The sequence below is a fragment of the Benincasa hispida genome, chromosome 5, assembly GCF_027475165.1.
Source record: "Benincasa hispida cultivar pf3 chromosome 5, pf3_genome.v1.1, whole genome shotgun sequence".
NCBI lineage: Eukaryota > Viridiplantae > Streptophyta > Magnoliopsida > Cucurbitales > Cucurbitaceae > Benincasa > Benincasa hispida.
In genome coordinates this window covers 26,607,311-26,617,912 of record NC_143482.1, presented here as the reverse complement: position 1 = coordinate 26,617,912, position 10,602 = coordinate 26,607,311, and positions in this window count along the sequence as shown.

Here is a 10,602-nt window from a genome sequence, read left to right as displayed (position 1 = left end):
AAACACCGTATGAGTTGTGGAAAGGATGTAAAGATAGTTTATATTACTTCTGAGTTTGGGGATGTCCCGCACACATGTTGATACAAAACCCTAAGAAACTGGAATGACGTTCAAAATTATGCTTCTTTGTTGGATACCCTAAAGAAACAAAAGGTGGATTCTTCTATGATCCCCAAGAAGATAAAATATTTGTTTCGACAAATGACACATTCTTGGAAGAAGATCATATTAAAAGTCATCAACCTTGCAGTAAACTAATATTGAAATAAATGACCAAAGATACTACAGAAAAATCAACAAAAGTTGTTGATCAATCTGGTCCATCAACAGTTGTTGCCCCATCACATTTTTCTCAAGAGTTAAGAATGCCTCGACGTTGTGGGAGGGTTGTTAATCAATCTGAACGCTACATGAGTTTAACAGAAACTCAAGACATCATACTTGATGATGGTCTAGAGGATCCATTAACCTTTAAACAGGCAATGGAACATGTTGATAGGGAATAATGGATAAAAGCCATGGACGTAGAAATGGAGTCAATATACTTCAATTCTGTCTAGGAACTTGTAGATCAGCCACATGAGGTTAAACCTATAGGTTGTAAATGGATCTACAAGAGGAAAAGAGACCAAACTGGCAAGGTGCAAACCTATAAAGCCAGTCTCGTGGCAAAAAGTTTTACCCAAAGGGAGAAGGTGAACTATGAAGAAACCTTCTCTTCTGTTGCCATGATAAAATCAATAAGAATACTCTTATCCATTGTCACATATTATGAAAATGAAATATGGAAAATGGATGTCAAGATAGCTTTTTTGAATGGCCATCTTGATAAAAGTATTTTTATATCTTAACCAGAAGGGTTCATTGAATTGGGTCAAGAACAAAAGGTTTATAAACTTGAGAGATCCATTTATAGATTGAAGTAAGCTTCTAGATCCTCGAATATAAGATTTGACACTATGATCAAATCTTATGGTTTTGAACAGAATGCTGACGAACCTTGTGTATAGAAGAAAATAGTCAAGAAAACTGTAGCATTCTTGGTACTTTATGTTGATGATATCTTGCTCATTGGGAATGTGACAAGTTACCTTGCTGATGTAAAGAGATGGTTAGCATCACGGTTTCAAATGAATGATTTGGGAAATACTCAATATGTTCTTGGGTTTCAGATTTTTTGAAATCGAAAGAACAAAACCCTAACACTATTTCAGGCATCTTATATTGACAAAATGTTGTCAAGATATAATATGCAAAATTCCAAAATGGGTATGTTACCTTTTAGACATGGTATTCATCTATCAAAGAAACAATTTCCTAAGACACCTCAAGAAATTGAGGAAATGAAAAGAATTTCATATGCATCTGCAGTTGGGAGTCTGATGTACGCTATGTTATGTACACCTCCTGACATATGCTTTGCAGTTGGAATCATCAGCAGGTTCCGATCTAACCCAGGACACAGTCATTGGATAGCTATCAAAAACATCCTCCAGTATCTCAGGAGAACAAGGAACTATACGCTTGTATATGGACCTAAGGATTTGATCCTTACAGGATACATTGATTCTCATTTTCAAACTGACGTAGATTCAAGGAAATCTACTTTAGGATCAGTTTTCATTCTTAATGAAAGAGCTATAGTATGGAGAAGCATTAAACAAAGTTGTATAGTTAACTCCATAATGGACGCAGAATACGTACCTGCATGTGTAACAACTAAAGAAGCCGTGTGGCTACGCAAGTTCCTGATAGATTTAGAAGTAATTCCAAATATGCATCTGCCCATTACTCTGTATTGTGACAACAGTGGTGCAGTTACTAATTCCAAGGAACCAAAGAGTCACAAACATGGAAAACACATCGAAAGAAAGTACCATCTCATCAGAGAGATCGTACACCGAGGAGACGTGATAATCAGACAAATAGCTTCAGAAGACAACCTTGCTGATCCTTTTATGATGGCCCTTAAAGCTAAAGTGTTCGAGGACCACCTTGTTGGACTAGGACTACGAGCATCATAATCTAGGGCAAGTGGGAAAATGTTAAAGGGTATTTTAGATGCCCTAGTTTATTGTATTTTGCTCTCTTTATTTCTCAACATTGTAAACATTATATATTTATATGTTTTTCCCATTGGAGTGTTAGTCCAAGTGGGAGATTGTTGGGAATGTCCTAAACTCACAGTTCGTAAATGTTGTTAACATATTCTATTTATCAATAAAAATGTTGTTGAGTATTTTATTCAATAAATTATTATTGATGTTGCATTCTTTTATGAAAATCCAATAAACAAATCTATGGCTATAACATGAATACTTTAACTTTATGTGGTGACATAAAAGAGGATCAAGTTTTAGTATGTAGCCAAAATGGTTTATAAGTATATGGATGAGATTGGGTACCTCATCTTGGTGATACTATCAGATGCGACCCATTTTGTATATTGATAAAAATGATGTGATAAAAAAAATCATTCATATGGAGACATGTGAGTGGGGGCATCTTGTGCAATGAGTTTACATAAGACAGAACCTCGAAATAGTCACTTTTCTTTATAACAATTGTTTATTGTTAAAACTGACTATTTCAAACTCAATGACCTAGGGTAATTCGATCTGAATCCTGAGCTAAATATGAACTCCTGTTTATTCGGTATTATCCTTTGATCTACATAGGTGAGAGTAGTCCAACAACACTACTCAATAAGCCTCCCATTTTGGTGATAAGACTAGATAGATAGATGGGGACGTAGCTTTGCAATATGGAATTCACTCTTACTTGATTTAGGGTTAGCAAGATAGGTTGTTCTCTTAAGCGCTGATGCCTTGTCTTGAACAATGGGGCCTCACCTTTTCATGAAAGAGAGGGTTCTGGTTTATAAGTTGGACTATGAATCAATTGTTCACTAGGATCAGTGGGAGCTTAAGGAACAAGATGTCTTTACATGGGTAAAACGGTAATCTTTGACCCAACTGTAAATACAAATGACCTGTGAAGGATTGACTTACCGATTATGGTTAAAATGGACAGAAATATGTCTATAGTGAGAAGAGTGCAACTATCGAGCTATAGTGGAATATCTTGGTAGTTAACGAATAGTGATTAATTCGGTTTAAAGAGTTTAACTAATTAATTGCAAACTGTCATAGCTCATGATCTGTAGGTCCATAAGGTCCCTCTACTGGCTCATAATTTGGATTAGTAAATTGAGTAATCTTGATGAGATTTTAAATTAGGGTTTAAAATTTGAAATGTTCAAATTCAATTATGGTTTCTATTAATTGTATACAATACAATTGAAATGTTTAATTTTATCAAAATTAAACGAAATTGGAGAATCGATTAATATTTAAATTATGATTTAAATATTAATTATGTGAAATTAAATTCATTGTAATGAAATTGGTGTTCTATTAATTTAATATTAGATATTAAATTAAAAAATTAATTAGAAGGTTTAATTAATTAGTTGTATCTAAAATTAATTAACTGAATTAATTTTTATAAAACTAATAAAGAAATAAATTCGTTTATTTGTTAAATTGATTTTAGAAATCAATTTTGAAAACAAAATTTGAAAAAAAAATGGAAACTCCCAAAAGTTTGAAATCTCCAATAAAGGTGCAAGCACCTTATTCATCCAATTCCACTCAATTCATGAAGGAGAAGCTGGCCTTCATGCAAGCTTGGAGGTTGCATGATGAAAGCTGTATAAATTAGAGTGTTGAGCTGAATCATTAGTCAAGCATTCAGAATTTCTACAAGAATTCTTTAGAATTCGAAACCCTCACCAAACTCTCTTCAGTATTAATCAAAACCAGCTCAATTTAGTATTTCCACCACACAATCCTTCCAAGAGAATAGTAGAGAAGATCTTCGTGGTGGTCTACTTGTAGAAAGAAGCATATTTTCGTGGAGCTCAGCTGGTTGTGAAGAAGTTTCGTCAAAGGTATTGTGTTCAACAAACCTTCTTATGAAATAGTTATTCTAAAGCACGTTTTAAACTCAAATTAAGTGTAATTAGAGCACTTATTGATTTTGATTTTCTTCCCTGCATGTTAGTTTACTCTATCAAATGGTATAAGAGCATGATTTAAGCACTTAATTATCGTTAATTTGAGTTTGGTGGGTGTTTTTCATAAACTGTATGAAAATGGTGAATTGATATGGTTTTTTTTCCTGAGTTTTGGCATTTAATCTTTTCAATTATGTTATAACTCTTGTAATTGGCTCTTGTTTGATGGACCTTAATGTGTGTTTAAGTGTCTGTAATTCATTTAGAGTCATTAGAGTTGCAATTAGGGTGTAATTGAAGAAAGAAGTAAAGAAGGTCGAGCAGCAGGAATTGCAAATTCAAACCATTGCCACATATTCGATGCTCGATGGAATACTCGATGGTATTTAATGAAATACTCGATGCACGATGCCATACTCGATGGTACTCAATGCGTTTACTCGATGCATGATGACATACTCGATGGTACTCGATACGTTTACTCGATGATATTTCATGAAATACTCAATGCTCGATGCATGATGCCTTACTCGATCGTCGATGGCGTCTACTCGATGGAATTTTGTGAAATACTCGTTGTTCGATGATGCTTGATGTCATACTCGATGCACACTAGCATACTCGATATTGGGTGGTATGCTCGACGATATTCATTGCTTCATGGTACTCGATGGATTTTTCCCGTTCAACCCATTTTTCATATTGAATGCCCGATTCAAGATGATTCGAGCGGTCTAGAAGGTCTTTGAAGCCAGTTTTTTCTGATTTTTCTAATAGTTAGGCCATTGATTGGTTGAAAATGCCAAAACTTAAACCATATCAGTTTGTGTTTAATTGTTTTTGCATTTTATGTATGTTATAATTAAATAAATATTGTAATTGCATAAAGTGTGCAACGTAGAATTAAAATCCCACCATAGGAAGCAGGTTATATGCATTAAAAGTATGTTATAAAGAATTATAATGTATAGTATGCATGTATAGGGTTTCAAATGTTTTAATATAAAGGTTATGTTAAATGTTGAATGCCTTTGGTATATGTTATGGATGCTTAGCATGCTTATTTTTGTAAGTTGCTATAAAATTAAATTGGACATTAAAATCCATAACAAATGTAAACAACATGCTCACTTACCTTAACAACTTGTTCTAATAGTTAAAATAGGTCATTATCTTATAAAATTCTATTACAAACTCAATTAGTTCACAATCCTGTCTAAGGCTAGGGATATTTAAGTTGACGGTTTACGTAATACCTCTTACCTGGGGATTATGACTGAAATGACGAGAATTGTTAACCGGTTTTATGAGTTTGCATGAGCAGTGTGAGATTTAAAATTAGTTTTAAAAGCTAGACATCGTAGGTTAAAATCCAAATATAAATGTTATACTTGGATAATAAACACATAAACTTAGGATGTTTAAAATTAGCCGCAATAAACCTAAGTTAAAGAATACCCAAACATTTAGAACTCTTCAGTGGGAGATTAACAATATATATGATATATCATTTTTAGCTCTCACGTCCTCAAGAGCTCACATCATGAGATCCATGCTCGGCTTCGTGTCGATTTTACCTCAATTGCTCCATTCGAAAAGTGTTTGCATGGGTCAATAACAAGGTGAATGAGGGAAGTAGTTCATAATAAGTGGGTGAAGGAAATGTGTCAATTAGTTTGAACTGTGAGATTCCTATGTTGCGCCTGCTATCATTTTTAGGCAGCACTAGCTGGTCGTTAGCAGTGGCGATCCCTTCGGAGGGTTGTAACATAAGATTCAGAACAACCCAAGCTTCAGAAATGAATAGGGTCTTATAGTTCCGTTTTGCACATTGTCTTCCAATTCAGGGGCATGTTCATACTGTTCTATAAGATCTAAAAATGGCGGGTCACACTTACAGAATTACTAAGTGTTAGTAAGTTGTTGACTGAAAACGGTAGCTAAATGACTGTCGGAATATGAGTTATTCTGGAGATAGCATTTAGTCAAGAATGTCTTGCTTTAGTGAAGGAGTATTTTACTGTCTCAGGTAGCACTTATTCTAACTCACTATAGTATCGTTGAAAATAAATAAAGATATATGGGTACTTTATTAGTTTTTGCTAAAATTGGTTTAAGATGCACAAGATTAACAAAATTTGTTTAAATTTTTCAGCAATGTCAAGCTCAATAATACAACTTCTTACGTTTGACAAATTTAATGGAGAGGGTTAATCCAACTGGAAGTCAAATTTAAACACAATATTAGTGGTTAATGATCTGAGGTTTGTGTTAATGGAGGAATGTCTTCCTACTTCTAGTTCGATGGCAAATCGAAGCATTCTTAATGCTTATGATAGGTGCGTAAGGGCAAATGAAAATTTAATGGGCCTATATCTTAGCGATCATATACGATGTGCTCAACAAGAAACATGAAACCAAGCCCACAATCCATGAAATTATGGCATCATTACAGGAAATGTTCGGGCAACCGTCATCTTCTATACGATATGAGGCTATAAAGCATGTTTATAACTCATGCATGAAAGATGGAACCAATGTCAGGGAACATGTCCTAGACATGATGGTTCATTTACTATTGCAAAAGTTCACGGGGCTACCATAGACGAAACTACTCAAGTTAGTATGATATTAGAGTCTCTTCCAAAGAGCTTTCTAACCTTTCATACTAATGTCGTAACAATTTTGGATGGAACATAGTTGAAAATGTAAGTGGTAGTCTGTAATATCCCGAAAAAGAGTCAGGTAAAGAAGCATAACTCATCATAGATCGAACCATGTTCAATAGGGTTCGAGTTTTCCTCTCTGACTCACCATTCTGCTGAGGTGTACCAGGTGCTGAGAGTTAAGATACAATTCCATGTTCTATCAAATAGTGTTGGAATTTCAAATCCATATACTCTTCACCTTAATCAGATTGAAATGTTTTAATTGTTTTATTTTATTTTCAACTTCAGCCTTGTACTCCTTGAACTTTTCAAAGGCTTCAGACTTATGTTGCATTAAATAAATATACCCATATTGATAATGGGCAGAAATATATGTTATTACAGTGCTAAGTTATTAAACAATGCAGGTTTGCGTTGATAAAATATATGAGATTGCGTCCAAAAAGCATTAAGTTTATAACATTGTGCGTCCATCACATAAAAATAGTTAACTTGTGTATTTTTATGAAGAATATGCATTGACGCAAGGCAGAAAGCGCGATCACAAGAAATCAAAGGGTGAACGCAGCGTCACCGCAAGGCTTTGCGATGATTTGCGCTCGCAAGCATTTCTCAAGAAGAATTGCCGCATAGAGCCGACGGCGACCTTCGTGTGATGATGGACAACATAATTAATCACGATTGGCCAGAAAGTTGATGATGGTCGAGTCAGAATTAAGTTGACAAGTCACTAATGGTCTATTGTAGCAAGTACACTCAGCTTTTCAGTGACAAATATTCGGCGTATCAGATGGAGAATTAAAGCCATCCCATCAGTGCAATTATAAAAGAGAAGACGCCTTTCACCTTGAAGCTCTATAAATACCAAAGGCGACCTTCAGAAGAGGAGTTCAGACAGTTAGAGAATTTTCCCTTAGATAGAATAGCCTTGTTCATAGTTTTTCTTTTTATTTAGAAGGCGGAGTGAAAGAAGGGAAGAGACGCCGGAAGATCGCTCTGGGCAGCTCGAGAGGGAACCCAAAGGTGTGGAAAAGCAGAGAGCGGGCCGACTCTCGCGAGAGTGAGACTATCTTTTGAACATATTAGAAAAGACAGTGTAAAAGCCTTGGGAAACAAGAGATTGCTACCAAGCTCTTTATTCTCATCTTGCATTGTTAATTTGTATTTCAACTCTATATCTATACAATGGAACTTCTTTATCTACATCTGTTCACTCTCTTAAAAGCACGCATGAGTAGCTAAATTCATCAAATGGGTTGAGAAGAACTAAGCTAACATGACCTAGGATCTTCGTCACATGTGATTATCTTGTTTTATGCTGTGCCCAACATCCCTTTAGAGCTACTTGAGAGAAAGTCTAAAGAAAAAGCCTAATACTTGAGAGAGCTAGGTTAGAATCTAGACTCGAGAGAGCAAGATTAGGTCTGCATAAGAAAGAAATAGGGACTTAGAGATAAGCTCTGTTTCCCAACCTGCATCACATGCACCCTAGAGATAGGTTATCATTTTGTCATCGCATAGATAAGAATAAAAGCTTTGCGTCGAGAGATGATTTGCTATTGTATGTGTGTTGCATGATTGCATATCATGAACGCAACCTAGGGAGTGTTAGCTGAAACCTTTCTCAACCCATTCCCCGCATATTCATCGCATCTTCCGTATTATCAACTCTTTCGTAACTTCGCTGCATACATTTATTTACACTGCAAATAGCAACCCAAAACAACTATTTGAATTATTTGGTTACTGTAAAGTCTTCTTGAAAGTTATCACCGCAGAACGTTTTCCCTAGTCCCTGAGTTCGACCCTGGACTTACCAGGAAACTCAGCGGGGTTTATACTTGGATTTTGCTGAGAAAACTTGTTGCTCAATGCATTTCCATCACCACATTTCATTCCATAATTTCACCTCATAAAATAACGCATGAATTTTTTGGCGCCATTGCCGGGGACTTCGGCAAATTAATGTGCTAACGGTAATTTTTCTAACTTCTTTGCAGCTTTTAATCTCTGGCGAATTACGACCCAAAGATTGAGAGGACGTTTTGACGAAGACTAAGAAACAGCCGCCAACAACAATAACCAGACAAAGACGATATGGTGGAGCAGCCTAGAAACGGAGCACCAAACGAAAACAATGTCATGGCGAATCCAATCCTACTGGCAAATGATCACAATAGGCCCATTCGAGACTATGCATCGCCAAACCTCTACGGTTTCTCTCCAGGAATCATGAGGCTTGCCCTTGATGGATCTCGATTCGAAATGAAACTGGTGTTGCTGCAGATGATCCAGACTGCAGGACAATTCGGAGGAAGGCGTGGCGAGGACCACACGCTCACCTCCAGAGCTTCATAGAAATCTGCAACACTTTTGTGTTCCCGAACATCTCTACCGAAGAAGTTCAACTAACTTTGTTTCCATTTTCTCTGTGTGATCAGGCACAAAAATGGGCGTATTCTCTCGAGTCGGGAGAGATCACTTCATGGGAACAAGTCGTAGAGAAGTTTATGAAGAAATATTTCTCACCTACTAAGAATGCTAGAAGAAGGAAACTAATAACCAATTTTGAACAAGACATGGACGAATCGCTTAGCGATGCCTGGGCGAGGTTTAAGAAGCTGGTCAGGGATTGTCCACACAACGGATTACCAGACTGCTTGCAAATGGAAATCTTTTATCACAGTTTAAATCCCGCTTCGCAAACCGCTGCCAATGCCGCAGCCGCTCGTGGTCTGCTAGACAAAACATATGATGAGGGTAGGAACATCCTGGATTACATCTCTAAAAATCACGAGGACTGGAGAGAGAGCGATCAGAGACTGAGAATAAAGGATAATGACGCAAACAATGGTACTATCGCTTCACTTTAGAGTTAGATGACTGCGATGATGAACCTAATTTAGGGAATCGCGATCAACAGCCCAACACCGCATAGTGGGCAAGTAAACCCAATTAATCAGACTACTGCACGGTGTACGACTTGTGTTGAAGGACACGCAATGGAAGAATGCCTGCGGAACCCACAGTCTATTTATTTTGTGAAAAATAATCCATTCTCTAACACCTACAACCCCGAGTGGAGAAACCACCCCAACTTTGCGTGGAAAAATCAATTGCAAAATTTCCAAACTGTGGCGTAAAAAGAAGGGCCACCTGGATTCTTCCCGCAAAATAACGGTCAGGTGAGCAGTCAAGCCAGTAGTTCGCAACCGCCAGCAATCTTCCTCCTTGGAAAGTCTGTTGAAGCAGTATATCAAGAAGAACGAAACCGTGCTTCAAAACCAGGCGACGTCCATCCGCAACTTGAAATTACAGATGGGCCAGATTGTGAGCGAGCTAAAGAACAGACCGCAAGGGGCCTTGCCGAGTTCAATAGAACTACCACGCAACCTAAGGGGATTAGGTAAAGAGCAATGTTAAGTTGTGACATTGCGGAGTTGAAAAACTGTGGTAGGGGAGAAGAGGGAGCCTAGTCGGACTGCTCCTATTGCGTTGGAACCTGAGATTTTGGTGACTCAAGAAGAAGAAGAAGAAAAAGAAGTGATTGAACCAGAAGTTACATCCACCTCAGAGCCAAAAGAAAAGGGGATCGTGAGAGTACAGTTGCCACCTTTCCCGCAGAGACTCAGAAAGAAGAAGAATGACGAGGTACAATACCAACGCTTCATGACTATGTTAAAACAATTGAATTTAAATATTCCGTTTAGTGAAGCGATTGAGAAGATGCCTGCATATGCGAAGTTTTTGAAGGATATGGTAACCAAGAAAAGAGGCACTGGTAAGTTTGCCATGGTGGCTTTGACGCAGAGCTCGAAATCAATAATCCTACCGAAGATGAGCGATCCTGGGAGTTGTACTATACCTTGCTCCATTGGAGGATTGTACATCGGGCAAGCATTGTATGACCTTGGA